At 33.2% G+C, this 18,613-nt stretch overlaps 1 long non-coding RNA gene and 4 pseudogenes across 2 annotated transcripts; 3 read left to right on the top strand and 2 right to left on the bottom strand.

The window, feature by feature from the left end:
- The first annotated feature begins 1,534 nt into the window (after positions 1–1,534).
- LOC104783625 (uncharacterized) lies at positions 1,535–3,751 on the top strand (annotated as a pseudogene).
- A 501-nt stretch (positions 3,752–4,252) lies between these two features.
- LOC147945500 (uncharacterized) lies at positions 4,253–5,306 on the top strand (annotated as a pseudogene).
- A 784-nt stretch (positions 5,307–6,090) lies between these two features.
- LOC104779994 (uncharacterized) lies at positions 6,091–6,964 on the top strand. 2 transcript variants are annotated; one of them, XR_766617.2, is made up of 3 exons: positions 6,091–6,210; positions 6,310–6,486; positions 6,575–6,964. It is a non-coding gene; the product is annotated as an uncharacterized LOC104779994 (long non-coding RNA). The 2 variants fall into 2 exon arrangements; XR_766616.2 differs by lacking the exon at positions 6,091–6,210 and having other exon boundaries at positions 6,217–6,486.
- Positions 6,965–9,917: 2,953 nt separating this feature from the next.
- Positions 9,918–10,421, bottom strand: LOC104779992 (S-protein homolog 17 pseudogene; annotated as a pseudogene).
- Positions 10,422–14,003: 3,582 nt separating this feature from the next.
- On the bottom strand, positions 14,004–14,512 carry LOC104779991 (S-protein homolog 17 pseudogene; annotated as a pseudogene).
- Positions 14,513–18,613: the final 4,101 nt, after the last annotated feature.

The following is an 18,613-nucleotide window of genomic DNA, read 5'->3' as shown; positions in this document are numbered from 1 at the left end:
TCCTCCAACTGATCACTTCGTGATCCACCTGAAGAAGCCACTTAAACACATATCCCAAACACCACCTCATCTAGTTACTGATTCGCACAACCAACCACCCCTAGCGACCGAGTAGCAAGAGAGGTGGGCTGGAATACTTTATTTCGTCCAGCCACGGAAACACTCCTCTGATGAGCCCTCTGATTCACTGACTTAACTTTAATCCCACACTCTTGAGCTCCTCCTTTGTTCTCTAACAACCAAGACCTAACTCCATAAGCCATGGAAGATCCTTCAAGGTTCCAGCTTAAACCAAGCTCATTGGCTCAACCAGAAATATAATTTACCACAATTTAATCCATACAAAAGCTCTATAATAACACTCTAATAAAACACAAGCTAACCGTTCAACTTGCAATTCCACCGTTGGATATGGAGCCTGTACTACCCCGAGTCTCTCCACAAAGTTGCTGCTCGATCGGACATCGTTACAACCTCCAAACGGTGTCCTCATAAACCCATCTCGAAAATGTTCATGTTCTGTACTTAGCATAAATTGCACCATTTACCAGCAATTTGCCACCTTTCCAACAATAACTTGTCCAAGAAGTAACGAGCATAACTCCTTCAATTTAACTCCCAATAACAATCTGCCAATTGCTATGCAATCTTGGCTTGTTGGAAATCACGGCGGTACCATTACCTTTCCGAACTAATGTCATATCCGGCGCCAGCGAGCCTCCAAAGTTGTCTCCTCCACACTGTCTTTATCTAACCTTCTCTCACTTTCTTTCTCCTCTTCACCTCTGTTCACTACGGCTTTATTCTCCCACAAATAATGAAGCTTCCTATAGCCATGAGGTGACTAACTAGACCCACAAGAGGCCTCCCCATCTCCGCCACGTCTCTCTCTCAACTCCGTCATGACTCCAACTCTCTCATCTCGTCACGATTCCATCGTTATTCTCTCCATCACGTCTCCCTCCAATTTCCGATAACAACATCTACCCACAGCACAACAACCCTTGCTTTAGGACTCACGTTGCTTATCCTGCTTACACGTATATATATACACGGCTCAATCCTCTCCTCCTTACATCATCACCAAACCAGGTTCTCTGCCTTTTATTTCTTTATCCAAACATTGATTAGATCTAACGTGGTGATGAACAACAACAACAGCAAGGATAGCTAAAACCCACGACAACACTACCACCTAGGCCGGCTCGCCTTCTCTTCTCCTCTCACGCGACACCAATAACACTAACCCTCGGCCCTCTCGCTCTCACTTCATTACCAACAGCTCCGCTCTCCCACTCGTACGTGATGGTCAACCCCAGCTCATCCTTTTCTTTTTAAAGAGCAAATTAGGGCTATTGGTTGGTTTAGGATGATTAAACCGTATGAGCACATAAATAATTAAACTTGGTTTAATAAAACACTTTCAAAACCAACTGGACTAATCTCTAAACCATGATTTAGCTAAACCAACTAGAATTTAATCGGTTTTATTCCAATTCCCGACATAAACACAAATCTTTTATCATTGGGGGGCATGGGCGTTACATCCACCCTCTTCCGAGGTCTGTTTGTTATATTCAGAATATCATATTTACCGATGGATCGTCATATCGTCAGAAGAAGGTGGATATAAATTTATAAACACATTCACCTTTCTTATTTAAGCCAATCAGATAATTTCATGTCATATTAAATAAAATACATATTTAAAAAAATTATTAACCAAAAATTAAAATATATTAATTTAAATAAATCCAAATCGACATATAATCTTGTTTAAATATAAAATCTAAAATTTAATTATCCTTTATAAACTCAAACTGATATATAACTATAGTTATAAAATCTAAATTCTAATTCTCATTTGTCAACCCAACCTACATGTAGTAATCTATTTTAATTGTAATCTATTACAATATATATTCTACCACCCTTCTCATGATGGACATCGTCTTGAGCTTCTCACAACCGGAGCTCCTGATCACACCGACCCGAAATGCCATATTTGCGGTAAAAATACAAAGCGCCTTCTTTGTCATTGCTACGATTGCAAACTTAATTTGGATATCGATTGCATGTTTGATGCCATGTGTGCTGGATCCAATTTGAATTTCCTGTGGCACCACCATCCTCTATTAATGTTTGATTATTTTGGTGGTGACGATATGAAATGCGAAGTGTGTGGTTTGCCCTCGGGAAATGTCTACCTTTGCCCTCTTTGTAGATTCATGGTTCATGAGAAATGTGTCTCCGTACTTAATTCACCAGAGATAACTCACTCGTCTCATAGCAGACACCTTCTTAAGCTTGTTACCCAAGGAGCTCTTGGTTACACAGATCCAAAAAATGTCATCTATGTGGAGAAGACACTGGAAGGTTCATATACCATTGTGATATGTGTAAGTTCAATCTAGATTTGGTTTGTGCGATTGAGAATCCTCCACCAGTTTCTCTTTCAAATATGAAGGTCCATGAGCATACACTCACACTCATGCCAAGGCTGATCTCCTTTGTTTGTGATGCTTGTGGGACAAAAGGTGACCGTTCTCCTTATGTGTGTCATCAATGCGATTTCATGATTCATCAAACGTGCGCATATTTACCACGTCTTATTCACGTCAATCACCATGACCACCGCATTTCGTACAAGTATCCTGTTGGTGTTCGAGAAGCGAGATGTGGAGTTTGTTGGGAAGATATTGATTGGTCATGTGGGGCTTATTCTTGTTCTCTTTGTCCTTGTTATGCTATTCATTCACTATGCGCAGTAAGGGACGACGTGTGGGATGGGGAAGAGCTCGATGGAGTACCAGAAGATGTCGAAGATATCGAGCCATTCAAAAGGAATAATGACAACACAATCACTCATTTCGCTCATGAACATAACCTCATGAGCCTAGACAAAGACGATGAAGAAACCAGCTTGTGTGGAGGATGTGTTCGTCCCATCGGTTCTTACACACTCTACAAATGTTCAAAATCAGATTGCTGTTTCATTCTCCATGAAACGTGTGCTAATCTTCTTAAAAAGAAACGACATTTTCTGAGCCTAGAACCTCTCACTCTTTGCCTCCAAAGCCAACGCTACACAGAAGCTTGTCGAGCTTGTCGTCAAGTTTCTTGCGGGGGATTCATGTACTCTACAAATTATGAGAATCAAAACTTTGACTTACTATGCAGTTCGATTACAGTGCCATTTATCCATGGAGGTCATGATCATCAACTACTCTACCTCAAACTACAAGAAGATGACGTAAAGACGTGCCAGAACTGCCTCATCGACTAAGAAGAAGTCGTCATAGGCTGTAAAAAATGCGATTACTTTTTGGATTTTCGTTGCGCGATTCTACCATTAACGGTAACGCTTCCAAGGTATGATGATCATCCACTTACTCTATGTTATGGTGATGAAAAGGCAAGCGGGAAATACTGGTGTGATATTTGCGAAAGAGAAACAAATCCAAAGACTTGTAAAGATTGCGGGGTCACTTTGCATGATTTTTGTGTAGTTGGGGATATCAGATACGCCAAACCAGGAGAAAAGGTCGAAGTCACTAATAAATTGGTGGCTAATAATAGCTCTTCACGGCCGCTTTGCGACACGTGTCGTTGTCGTTGCCCAGGTCCCTTCATTCTCAGGGAAAGAAAAGACGTTTTTTTTTGTTCTTATTTTTGTTGCGTAACTCCATCCAGTAAGAGGCACTACGAAGTTAATTTCAGATGTCCTCCATGGGTATCAGGAATCTATTGATGGAGTTGCGAACCACCAATCAAAACCACAACGGAGAACATCGATGTTACGGGAATAGTTGTAGGAAATTATTACTACAAATTGTTACTAATTAGTGACTAATAAGTTGGGAAAAAAATTTGTAGCTAAGATGTCACTAAATGTGGGTATTCAGTTACTGAAAGTGTCAATTTAAATCTGTAGAAAATTTGCGACATAGTTTGTGACACAACATGTTGTAAGCATGTTTCACACAATTGAAGTCGTCACAAAATGTAGTTAAAGATAAAAAAAAATGTAAAATAATAAAAATATAAGTGTAACAATCTGCTATTAATTAAAATAATAAAAATATAAGTGTAAATTTTTTTCTTTAAGTCTTAATTAAAATCAAATCTAATACTTTTTAGATCCTAAACTTTCAATATCAAAATTATAACATTAAATGAGAGCAAATTACTTTATCAAAAAAAAAAAAGAATTTTCTCATTGGCTAATATAGAAAAACCCATTTTTTCTCTTTCAAATATGAAGGTCCATGAGCATACACTCACACTCATGCCAAGGCTGATCTCCTTTGTTTGTGATGCTTGTGGGACAAAAGGTGACCGTTCTCCTTATGTGTGTCATCAATGCGATTTCATGATTCATCAAACGTGCGCATATTTACCACGTCTTATTCACGTCAATCACCATGACCACCGCATTTCGTACAAGTATCCTGTTGGTGTTCGAGAAGCGAGATGTGGAGTTTGTTGGGAAGATATTGATTGGTCATGTGGGGCTTATTCTTGTTCTCTTTGTCCTTGTTATGCTATTCATTCACTATGCGCAGTAAGGGACGACGTGTGGGATGGGGAAGAGCTCGATGGAGTACCAGAAGATGTCGAAGATATCGAGCCATTCAAAAGGAATAATGACAACACAATCACTCATTTCGCTCATGAACATAAACTCATGAGCCTAGACAAAGACGATGAAGAAACCAGCTTGTGTGGAGGATGTGTTCGTCCCATCGGTTCTTACACACTCTACAAATGTTCAAAATCAGATTGCTGTTTCATTCTCCATGAAACGTGTGCTAATCTTCTTAAAAAGAAACGACATTTTCTGAGCCTAGAACCTCTCACTCTTTGCCTCCAAAGCCAACGCTACACAGAAGCTTGTCGAGCTTGTCGTCAAGTTTCTTGCGGGGGATTCATGTACTCTACAAATTATGAGAATCAAAACTTTGACTTACTATGCAGTTCGATTACAGTGCCATTTATCCATGGAGGTCATGATCATCAACTACTCTACCTCAAACTACAAGAAGATGACGTAAAGACGTGCCAGAACTGCCTCATCGACTAAGAAGAAGTCGTCATAGGCTGTAAAAAATGCGATTACTTTTTGGATTTTCGTTGCGCGATTCTACCATTAACGGTAACGCTTCCAAGGTATGATGATCATCCACTTACTCTATGTTATGGTGATGAAAAGGCAAGCGGGAAATACTGGTGTGATATTTGCGAAAGAGAAACAAATCCAAAGACTTGTAAAGATTGCGGGGTCACTTTGCATGATTTTTGTGTAGTTGGGGATATCAGATACGCCAAACCAGGAGAAAAGGTCGAAGTCACTAATAAATTGGTGGCTAATAATAGCTCTTCACGGCCGCTTTGCGACACGTGTCGTTGTCGTTGCCCAGGTCCCTTCATTCTCAGGGAAAGAAAAGACGTTTTTTTTTGTTCTTATTTTTGTTGTGTAACTCCATCCAGTAAGAGGCACTACGAAGTTAATTTCAGATGTCCTCCATGGGTATCAGGAATCTATTGATGGAGTTGCGAACCACCAATCAAAACCACAACGGAGAACATCGATGTTACGGGAATAGTTGTAGGAAATTATTACTACAAATTGTTACTAATTAGTGACTAATAAGTTGGGAAAAAAATTTGTAGCTAAGATGTCACTAAATGTGGGTATTCAGTTACTGAAAGTGTCAATTTAAATCTGTAGAAAATTTGCGACATAGTTTGTGACACAACATGTTGTAAGCATGTTTCACACAATTGAAGTCGTCACAAAATGTAGTTAAAGATAAAAAAAAATGTAAAATAATAAAAATATAAGTGTAACAATCTGCTATTAATTAAAATAATAAAAATATAAGTGTAAATTTTTTTCTTTAAGTCTTAATTAAAATCAAATCTAATACTTTTTAGATCCTAAACTTTCAATATCAAAATTATAACATTAAATGAGAGCAAATTACTTTATCAAAAAAAAAAAAAGAATTTTCTCATTGGCTAATATAGAAAAACCCATTTTTTCTTTATAAGAGATACACGTCATATATATACTACGTATTATGTAGACTATCTGTATGTCATATCTTTATTTCATTAATTAAAAAGTTATAGCCACTTGTAATTAAAATAAATAAACTAAAACCTAAATGCTCTTCTTTTTCGTTGCTTTACCTTGCAGCGCCGCTGGTAAGAGAAGTTTCTGTTCCTTTTTTTTCAGATCTAACCGCAAAACACATGGATTATACTTAGATTAAAATGCTTTGACAAAAATTTTAACGCTTCTAGGTCAATCTGTTCTACGCTTCCAAACACGAACCGTACGCTTCTCATGCGCTTCCAAATCAAAGTTTTTGGAATCTCGATTCCGCCACGCTTCCAGGCGATTCCGAGCGTTTCCGATTCCCATTCCGATTCTGAAGCGGGAATCGGAGCTTCAATGACGATTCCGTGTAAAAACACAGAGTATGTCTACGGAGCTGTTGTTTTGGTTTGTCACCTTCTCTCTCTCCTTCTCAATGTGTTTTAATTATTTTTTTGATTTGTATTTTAGGTTTCATCGACAGATCTGAAGAATCAGTGTCAATGGCGATGTCAGAGGTGGTGGATCTGAAGACCCTAGTGTCAACAACGACATCGGAGGTGGTGATCTGAAGACCCTTGTGTCAACGATGACGTCGGAGATGGTGGTGGAAGTGAAGGACCACCGAAGATGCTCGCACCTTTTACCACCGCCACTACGTTTTGAAGCTTCCGCCAGTTTACCACCAATACATCTCGGCCGCCGCCGTCGTTTTGTTCTCCGTTGCTCCGTCGCCGCAATAATACATATCCGTAGCTCTGGCCGATGCCATCTATAGATATAGTTGTATAGATATATATTTATTATACATATAATGAATTTAAGAAACAAATAAAAACTATTATTAATTTATTTTTCTAATTAATTTTTTTTTTATTTTTTTTTTAGCATTTTCCCATAAATTGTCTAGTGTCTAATTGGTAGCACTTTCCTACACTTTTAGTCACCAAATAATTATTAACTTTTTTGATCGCAAATTTGTAACTAATCTTTTCTTGCTACAAAAATCATAAGATAACTACAGAATTATTAGTAACTATATGACAAGTTTTTACTAGTGAATTATTAGTAGCTAGAATTACTACAAATAACTACAGAATTATTAGTAGCTAGAAATTTGGTCCGGTTAGATATAAATTTCTAAATCGGAAATACATGAAGTTTACGATTTATGTTTTCTTCTCCTAATGTTTAAGCAGCCATCTCTTCCACTCTTTCCTGTTTTCCTTGATTGTATTTGTAGGAGTTACGATTCCACTTTGCTTCCTGTTTTGTCTTCTCCTTAATTATGTTTTCATGAAACTTGTTTATGCAACTTATCACAAGCTTTTTATCTTTTCAAATAGTGTCTTTCTGCATGCTGACTGTAGCCTACACCTCCATTCTTTTGTTTTATGTCAGATTCAAAATATATATCATAAAGTGGAAACTGATCATATTCGTGGCATCAACATAAGAACCTAAAGCAACCATTCCAACATCACCAATCTAGTTTTTGTAACTCAGTGGAACTTTTGTACTTACACTGATGAGGTGGTAGTTAACGTCCGTGTTTGAAAGTAAATTTTTTATGTGTTTTATGAGCTTGAATTGATTGTTGTTGTCACTACTCACGACAATTCTTTGTCTACCTACATTTTACATTACCTGACAACTATAACATGATGATCATGTATATGTTTCCGAGCCTCGATGGAGCTTTGGCTCTGGCACGATCCCTTCTATATATGCTGTTTCCTACGTATGTTAGCCTACAACTTCATTCTTTGATATATATATATATATTTTTGTATCAATCAACAAGACAACAATTAATACAAATATTCATGGTATACGTGAAGTTAACACTCATACATTCACATAAGTTGGTGTAGCCTAGCTACGATAACACAATGGTCTTGTTTAGTCTAGAATCTCCAAGATTGGAAGTCTTCTTATTCCGTTCAAAATGCACTTGTTCTAGTTGTAATAAAGATAATTAAAAACAGAAAAGATTTTTGGTCTATATTATGTAAAAGTAGAAGTTATCTTGATGCAAAAAAGGTTTGGGGAGGCAAATTGTTTGTACATAGGAATCAAACCCTCTACTTTGAGAATCTTACTTTTGGATTACTAACCATTTAGCCACTAGATTTATTTTGTTTAGTACTTTAGTGTAACAATATCGACTATTTCAATTTTACTGGTGGTATAAGTACTGCACCCACAATCCACAACATGGATTCGCGACTGCTCCTTATCTCAATATTCACATTTATTTCTAAATTTCTTGTCATGTTGCATTGATTCATATTAGTATAAAATATTTTTATGATAAGAAACAAGAGAGGACTAAACGAAACCCACTTGAATGATTATTTTTATTAATTTCGAAGGCATCATCGTCGGCTCAGTGAACTTTTAATTTTGACTTCTTCCTTCGTTGATCTCGATTGATTCAATAAAAATATGAATACTTGCATATTGAGAGTTAAAAGAAAAAGGCAAAATAAGAAAATAAAAGATGTCAAGTAACTAACATGGCAGACAACCTGAACGGGACAATCAATATTAAACTAAACAAAGACTAACGACTTGCACTGTTGCACACCTGTTGTATTGTATTACTATAGATTCGTCAACGTATATTATAATTAGATCGAATGTACTGAGGAACAACTATATTGATCCATTTTTTATTACACACTAAACTGAAGTCGGGTAAAGTACTATTACACAAACATTAATTTGCATACTCTCCTAACCGCAACCGTCATGAGTTCCAGCTTACAAGGACACAAGCAAGCATCGTGTATCCTAGTTATACATCGGTGATCGTTTGGAATGCGATGCTTGCGATCGATTGCACGATGGTCACTACTTATGCGGCGAATGCAAGTTTAATATCCAATCCAAATGTGCATTTGTGTTGAACACACAAGAGATATGCGACCACCCTTCTCATGTTGGACATTGTCGCAAGCTTCTCATGACCGGGGTTCCTGATCACACCGGCCCAAAATGTCATCTATGCGGTAAAAACATCAAGCGCTTTTTTTTTTTTTTTTTTTTTTTTTAATCATTGCTATGATTGTAAACTCAATTTGGACATTGGTTGCATAGTTGATCACATAACTTCCCAGTTCCATTTTTATATACCGTGGCACCACCATCCTCTACAAGACTACAATTATGTTATTTTAGATCATTACGTACTTGCGACTTTTGTAACGAATCTTGTGGACAAGGCTATCTCTGCCTTCGTTGCGGGTTGGCTATTCATGCGCAGTGTCTATTAGGATAGTTAAATGGAAAAATCTATTTTGACTTAACAATAAGCTAAGAAACAGGTCTTCGAGCTTTAGAGTCATGAAAGCTGGTTGGATAACACAGTATTTGTTTTGTAGGGTTCAGCTATAAGACACACAAATATATTCTTACAAAATTAGTGTGATACATCATTGAAAGCTATGTGGGTGCAACTAGACATCTCAATACCCTTTTCTCAATCTAATTCACTGACTATGTTGGGCTTATATCATTTTGTTGGCTGGTCATTGCTCCACTTGGATCACAAAGGCACCAAAGCGTATTACAAGATAAGAGTTACTTTCTAACTATCTCCCTAGAGATCTAAATCCCTCCATAGCTCCAAATTAGCATACGAAACTATGATGAACGAACTTTATTTATATCACTAATTCATATGTAGCAAACTCTCGCACCCTTTCATCGAGTATATACATTCCAAAACTTTTCAATTCTTGTTTGAGTCAATCTGGGTAAATTTCAGTTTTTTATTTATTTGATTTTTAACTAGTTGATAGAATACTCGATATCAAGATACTTTTATATATTTTTTTCTTGTTTAAAAACGTAATACAACTTTTTTTGTAAGATATCTTGTTAATTTTTCTTTAATTTATCCAATCATACTCTTTATGCAGATTAACTGGATTCTGAACTAAAAATTCATGTTCTTTCACTAAATAAACTCCATCTTCTCTAGCTCTCCAATCCCATAGCCCTCCGGTATCTGAATTACTGAAAACCTTGAATGCTGTAAAACTCTGATAGTGTTTATAGTTAGGACCTTGTTTCAAAGTACACATAAAACGCGTTGTACTAAAAAAGTTAATGCCAAAATAAAATGAATAATCTTGTCCCATTGGTATTATTTTTGGACCAATAACATCATCTTTGGAATAACATCTCATCCAAAAATTTTTGTTGAATTTCAGATCGTTCGCGATCCTGATTCCGGCGCTGGATACATGGTTGAACACGCAGAGACTTAAAATAAATAAAAATACTGAGAAGTTTTTCATATTTTTTTTTGGAGTAGATTTTTAGATCTTTTGTTTTGTTAACTTAGTTTTTGTGTAGCTGGTATTTATATGCACACATATGTATAACCATGGTTGGAAAACGTTTTCTTTAGGTATTATGAGTTTCTAAGTTTTAGTATATACGATATATGTCAAATGGCATAATATCTTCCATGATTATTTCATATTTGTAAATGTCTCTTAAAAATATCAATATTAGGTATCTATATCTATTAAAAATTGAAGTTTGAAATAAAAAGGTTAAATCATATAACTATAATTGTGTATCAGTTAATGTAAACGTATCGTAAAAAAATCAATATTAGGTATCTGTATCTATTAAAATTGAAGCTTGAAATAAAAAAGGACAAAATCATATAACTATAATTGTGTATACCAGTTAATGCAATACGAAATACTCCTCTAAGAACATCAGAAGTGAATAGAGCTATGTGCATAACTACATTCTAAGAGATAAATTTGTAAAACGATATTAGTGACTTATACTGAAATATCAAACATAATCAATTATATATCCGAATTTCAACGTAATCAATGATACTACTATCTTATATCTTTAATATATATTTGTATCTTTAAAAATATCAACAAAATCTATTTTCCAAATCCATTCAATTTTTAAAAATTATTATTTAAAAACAGGAATTAATAATTCATATTGACATATCTTTATATTTATATAACTAGATTAGGACCCGCGGTACACCGCGGGACAAAATATTTATAACTAAAATATTTAAATTATAAGTTATATTTGTTGGTTAAATATGTTATAATTATATAATAATTAATAATTTTATGGTTGAAAGTTTAAACCATATAATACTGCAATATAATTTATTTTTTACATAACATTTATTAATCAATTTAATTAGATATGTCTATTCTCTGATACCGATAGTGTTAATAAAATAATGAAAAGATGTTTTACCCGTTTAACACTAAATTAATGATATTTTAAATTTATATAAATATCGACAAAACCCTATCCGCTATATAACTCCGTCCCAAGATATTTTAACTCGCAATATATAATCTTAATTTTTAATATTTATTTTTTTATTATAAATATTAGATTGAGTTGAAATATTATTTATTAAGGTTGTAACCATTTACATTTTATAAGATTGACGCTTCTTGTGAAGTGACCTTAGTGCAGTGACCAAAGGTAAGTCCTTAATGCACAAGGCACCATCACACCAGGGATCGAGTCCCGCTCTCTACGAATGTAAGAATTAGGCTAGTGAGTGGTCCAATGGTTGACAAAAAAAAATTGACGCTTCTTATAAAGTTTAAATATTTATGATACTTGAAATTCTTAAAATGATTGAGTATTTTTCATATTTGAAGTTTCGTAAAAGTTTAAATATATTATTGATATTTTAAAGGTTTTCTAACTTTTTTAAAAAGTTGAAATATTTATAATATTTAAACTTTATATTTGAAACTTCATAAATGTTTAAATATTATTAATATTTTAAACATTTTATAATGTTTAACTTTCAAAAAAATATAAAAATTTATAATATTTATACTTTTATAAAATAAATATTTATAATATTTAACTTTTTTAAAGTTTTAAATATTTATTATATTTAACTTTTTAAAAATCTTTAAAATAAAGAACCAGAATAAGCCAAATAAAAGTTTTTTAAGTTTGAATGCCTGATAAATAAAACTTTCTACTCATCTGTATTATGAATAATTTTGGTTTCTTTTATAGTATGACTTTTAACTATTGCTTAATTTTTTAAGACGATGTGGGATATTGTACCCGTATTTTTTAATTAATCTATTGAGTATTATATGTCCGTTTTTTAAAATTTGTATTACATCATATGCAGGAAAAAAATTACAATTTTTATTAACGAAATGTATTATAGAATAATTCAAAAATAATTTAAATATAAATTCAAATAAAATTGAAAGGGAATCATATATTTATGTTTGAATGAGATAGAAAGATTTCCATATTTTTTAAATCTTACCTATAATTAATTTTAAAACTTTTGGTAACTAATATTAAAGTCAATGCATTAAATGTAAAAACTTTCTAAAAAATATTTTTGAGAAAAAACTGCTGCAAAAATACTAGTATAGATAAATTAAAAACATAAGTGAAAAGGGAAAATCTGAATGTAATATTTTGTTTCCAAAATATCTTTGTAATAAAGAAAAAGTCAGAAAATCATTTCATTAATACATATTATTGTCTTATATGAAGTAAGGAAACAATATAAAATGAAGTCAATAGTAGTATATAACTTGAAACTTTGTTTCCGTTGATTAAATTATTGAGTGGATTTCTTTGCTACAATCCGACAATACCCACAAGATATTAGTTTAAAAAATGTTGTATTTTTAGTATGAATTAGGTAAATACCCACGTTACGCCACATGATAGATTTTTAAGTTCATTTTATTTGACGTAAGTATAATTAGTTAAATTTTTAAATGTTTTTAAAATTTAGTATTTTGCATTTGCTCATTTTAGTGATTTTACTTAGACTCATATTTTTAAACTGAAAAATTCATTCATATATTTCTAACTCCAAGACCCATTTTTAGAGATTTCAACACGTAGATGACAAAACAATTCCAACCAGATTCATTACTTACATGAAATTTAAGTCTCTGATATAATAACCATAAGTTGTCTACATAATTTATTGATAAGTTATTTTATAACAAAAAATTATATATATATAGCAAGGTATACCAGAAAATAATCATTGGCTGTAAAATAATACTCTATATATATCAAGTTAAACGGACTTTAAAAAATGTCGATAAGTTAGTTTGTGATAAACTTATATACCACATTTTCAAATATATATAATTTATTTTTATTTTTTGAAGCTTTGTTAATCCAAACAAAACCTTTTAAGTACCACAATCAAACACAAATAAATCATAAACAGATTTTCACCTTCATATAAATTTTAAAATGATGAAATTGTATATACATGGAATCATTTTGACTCAACACTATTTTCTAAATGACAAAAGAGAACAAAAATTTGCCTTCTTAATGAAGTACTCAAAGTTAGTGTTCCACTCGGGGAATCATGTTTATGCTCTTCCGTTCTCCATCGCGTCAGTACTAATATTCACACTTTCATCTTCCTTCTCTTATGCATACGGAGACTTTGACTTAACACATACCCTTTTTTTTCTTCCAAAATTATTCCTCTCAACTCCTAAAAAATAACTACCGTGTAAAACCAAGAAAGCATCAATTGTGAGTTGTCTTTAGAAACCAAAAATCCATCTAAATTACGGTGAGTTGTCTATTCTGATTTCAATTTATAATATAGTGTAATTTAGTTTGCTTTTTTTGTGTGGAATGAATGTAAAATATATTAGGGGAAAAACCATGTTTACATCTACGACATCCTTGTTTTTCACTCTCTTTTGACAAACTAATGAAAACAAAAATTCATATGTAGCAAACTCTCGCACCCTTTCATCGAGTATATACATTCCAAAACTTTTCAATTCTTGTTTGAGTCAATCTGGGTAAATTTCAGTTTTTTATTTATTTGATTTTTAACTAGTTGATAGAATACTCGATATCAAGATACTTTTATATATTTTTTTCTTGTTTAAAAACGTAATACAACTTTTTTTGTAAGATATCTTGTTAATTTTTCTTTAATTTATCCAATCATACTCTTTATGCAGATTAACTGGATTCTGAACTAAAAATTCATGTTCTTTCACTAAATAAACTCCATCTTCTCTAGCTCTCCAATCCCATAGCCCTCCGGTATCTGAATTACTGAAAACCTTGAATGCTGTAAAACTCTGATAGTGTTTATAGTTAGGACCTTGTTTCAAAGTACACATAAAACGCGTTGTACTAAAAAAGTTAATGCCAAAATAAAATGAATAATCTTGTCCCATTGGTATTATTTTTGGACCAATAACATCATCTTTAGAATAACATCTCATCCAAAGATTTTTGTTGAATTTCAGATCGTTCGCGATCCTGATTCCGGCGCTGGATACATGGTTGAACACGCAGAGACTTAAAATAAATAAAAATACTGAGAAGTTTTTCATATTTTTTTTTGGAGTAGATTTTTAGATCTTTTGTTTTGTTAACTTAGTTTTTGTGTAGCTGGTATTTATATGCACACATATGTATAACCATGGTTGGAAAACGTTTTCTTTAGGTATTATGAGTTTCTAAGTTTTAGTATATACGATATATGTCAAATGGCATAATATCTTCCATGATTATTTCATATTTGTAAATGTCTCTTAAAAATATCAATATTAGGTATCTATATCTATTAAAAATTGAAGTTTGAAATAAAAAGGTTAAATCATATAACTATAATTGTGTATCAGTTAATGTAAACGTATCGTAAAAAAATCAATATTAGGTATCTGTATCTATTAAAATTGAAGCTTGAAATAAAAAAGGACAAAATCATATAACTATAATTGTGTATACCAGTTAATGCAATACGAAATACTCCTCTAAGAACATCAGAAGTGAATAGAGCTATGTGCATAACTACATTCTAAGAGATAAATTTGTAAAACGATATTAGTGACTTATACTGAAATATCAAACATAATCAATTATATATCCGAATTTCAACGTAATCAATGATACTACTATCTTATATCTTTAATATATATTTGTATCTTTAAAAATATCAACAAAATCTATTTTCCAAATCCATTCAATTTTTATCAGTTAATTTTTAAAAATTATTATTTAAAAACAGGAATTAATAATTCATATTGACATATCTTTATATTTATATAACTAGATTAGGACCCGCGGTACACTGCGGGACAAAATATTTATAACTAAAATATTAAATTATAAGTTATATTTGTTGGTTAAATATGTTATAATTATATAATGATTAATAATTTTATATTTGTTTGTTTTACCAAAATATTGTAAAGTAATTAATCTAAAGAATCTATTTCAGTCATCAACTAATTATAATTTAGAAAAAAACATTTTTAATTTTGCCAAAGAATTTTCCAATGGATTTTCCTATTTTTATTTATATAGGTAAATTTTACTCTAACATACTTCTAGTCCCACCTCTAAAATAGAGATTGCTATATTTTTCTTCTATATAAAAAAATATAGCAGTTTCTATTTTAGAGAAGAAAATAGAGGTGTATTAGAGCAAATTTATCTCTATTTTAGAGATTGCTATATATATTTTTATACATAAAGACAAATATAGAGATAAATTGGAAATGCTTTAAAAAAACTGAAACTATATTTGAGTTTTGAGTTTTGAATTTATGACGTGGCAATATAAGAAATATTATTTTAAAAACTGATGTGGATTGAGGAACCTGAATTATCCGCTTCCAGAGGACAAGCGGACAAATCGCTTTTCGAAACCAATTTATTATATATTTTTAAAAACCTTTAAATTATATAAATAAATAATAATAGATATTTTTAGATTCAATATATCTTCTTTTACTAAAAGTTGTGGTTTAATAAAAGTTTTTGCATAATTTTAATCGTAATTTTGTCTAAGATTTTGAATTAAAAAAAAAAAAGGCTATAAGTCTTTATTTTTTTTGCTTCGGACTATCGTTTTTGTTCGACCGGCCTGGCACAACATGATTCCCTATTTTTTGTACTTTTAATGTATCTCATCGACTGCTTAATGTTAGCTGTCATGACTTTGACTTATTCCTTCTATGATCAAGATTCATACATCTGATGAATAAAATAAATCTTCTTTTATCCTTAGTGTCATGATTATTTTGTTGCCTTGGGATGTCGGCGAAAACCGGACAAACTAAACCGAGAAACCCGATATTTTTGGTTATTGAAAATTACGAGTTAGTGAGCAGCAAACTGTTCAGGACAATCTTGATCAAAATTCGGATTCGGTTTCAGTTCGGTTCAAAAATCAGAACCGATCGATTTTACCTAAACCGAGAATTGGCAGCCATATATAAGCGGAAATGTAGACACTAAGTTCATTTTTCTCTCTTTTCTATCTTCGAGTTCTCCGCCTCCTCCCCTTGGCGACACCGCAAAAAAAATCTCCGTTCATCTTCTCCGATCTTTTATTCAATCAAATCTTCACTTCTCTATCTTCGATTAATCTTCATCATCTTCGACATCATCGACATCATATCGCCTCTTGCCTTTCTCTGGGATTCAAACCCTAATCCAGAACGTAAGCTTTTCTTCTTCTTCTTTCTCCTAATCGCTTATTCTTTTGATTATCTGTTATTCTGGGTATGTTATTCTAGATTTTCTTTATGTTTATGGTATCGATTTGGGTTAATTTTAAAATCGATTTGGGCTTTCTCCTTAAACTATTATTGTTTTGTTTATTTGTTTTCATGCGGTTTGTTTATGGTAATAACTTGCGTATTTGTATCGATTTGGGTAATTTAGGGTTAGGGTTTTAAAATCGATTTGGGGATTTCTTTTCAAACGATTATACTTCTGTTTATTTGTAGTCCTGCGGTTTGTTTATGGTCTTAACTTGTGTATTTGTATCGATTTGGGTCATATATGGTTAGGGTTTATTTTAAAACTTCGATTATCTCTGAGATTTAGGTATTTTGTTTGAATGTTTTTAGATTAACGAATAGTAATCTGTTTTCTTCTTTGTGTATATTGTAGATGTCTAGAGAGCACTTCAACATGGAACCTCCACATTAACCTCAAGTGACAGATGCAGAACAGACTGAAGCTGGGAATAAGCGTAAGGTACCTGCCTCTAGAGCTGATAAGCTACCGAAAGCATGAAAGAAGTATGCTAAAAGAGCACCTTGCTGGGAACACTTTCTGCAAAGAGACGAAGATCTCACTAAGAGCTACTGTAAGTATTGTGGTGTGATTCGAAGATAGTAGGCACTAGTCCTATGATAGGTCACATACGGATATGTAAGTAGTACAAGGATTGGGTAGAAAAAGAAAAGCAGCAGGTTCTTAGTGGTGATAGCAAAGGGAACATGAAGGTGATTAAGTATGATCCACATCTGTTTAGGAGGTTAGTTAATGGATGGTAGTAGTCAATGAGTTACCATTCTCATTTGTAGAATCTGAGGGTTGGAAAAGGTTTTGTTTCAGTGTCTTCCCTATGTACAAGACATTCTCTAGGAGTACATGCAGTATAAACATTGTTGGGATATACCTGCAACAGAAAGCAGCCTTGAAGAACATGTTCGTTGTTGAGAAACAAAGGGTCTCTTTAACAACAGGCATATGAACATCTCCTACAACCTCGTACAACTACATGGTGATCACTGGGCATTGGATTAATGCTAACTAGGAAATATAGAAGAGAATCCTTAGCTTTAAGGTCATCACAGATCACAAAGGAGACACCATTGTAAGGCAGTTGCTGGACTGTATAGAAGATTGGGGATTAGAGAAGGTTTTTACAGTGACAGTGGATAATGCAAGGAACAATGACAAGGCATTGAGTGTTTTTAAAGATGAGTTAAGGTTGAGAGGTGAAGACTCCTTGGTTAGAGATGGTGAGTTCTTGCATATGCGTTGTTGTGCCCACATCCTGAATCTGATTGTTGGTGACGATTGTGGCTGTTAGGAATGCTGTCAAGTATGTCTGATCTTCTTTCACTTGGCTTAGGTCTTTTGCGATGAGGTGTGAAAATGGGAAGCTATGCAGAGGCATCTTGCCACTAGATGTTGTCACAAGATGGAATACTACTTACCTTATGTTGAGTTCTTCTTTGAAGCTACGGGTTGCATTCGAGAAGATGTTGGCCGAGGACAAGTTGTACTGTGATTACTTCTTCTTCTTGGAAGAGGATGAGAAGACAAAGCTCAAGAGAGTTGGTCCACCAGCTGATTCAGAATGGGAAGAAGTATCAAGGTTAGTTAAATTCCTCAAGATTTTCTATAAGGCAACTTTGGTATTCTATGCTTCTAAGTTTGTCTCTTATTCTGTATGTTACAATGAAATTATGAACATTGAGAGGGCTATGATCGCCAAGTGTGCCATTCTGGATGAGGAGACCAGAAAGCAAACTCATGTCATGAGGGAAAAGTTTGAGAAGTACTGGGATGGATTGAACAACATGAATCCACTTGTCATCATAGCCAGTGTCTTTGATCCTCGCAACAAGAAGCAGTTTGCTTCCCTCTGCTATAATCAGCTATATGACAGAGATACAATAGACAGTAGGCATCTTTCTGCTA

This window comes from Camelina sativa, chromosome 4, assembly GCF_030686135.1.
Source record: "Camelina sativa cultivar CO46 ecotype springtype chromosome 4, ASM3068613v1".
NCBI classification, from domain to species: Eukaryota; Viridiplantae; Streptophyta; class Magnoliopsida; order Brassicales; family Brassicaceae; genus Camelina; species Camelina sativa.
The sequence above is the reverse complement of the archived record's forward strand: the minus strand, read 5'-3'. Positions and strand labels throughout refer to the sequence as shown.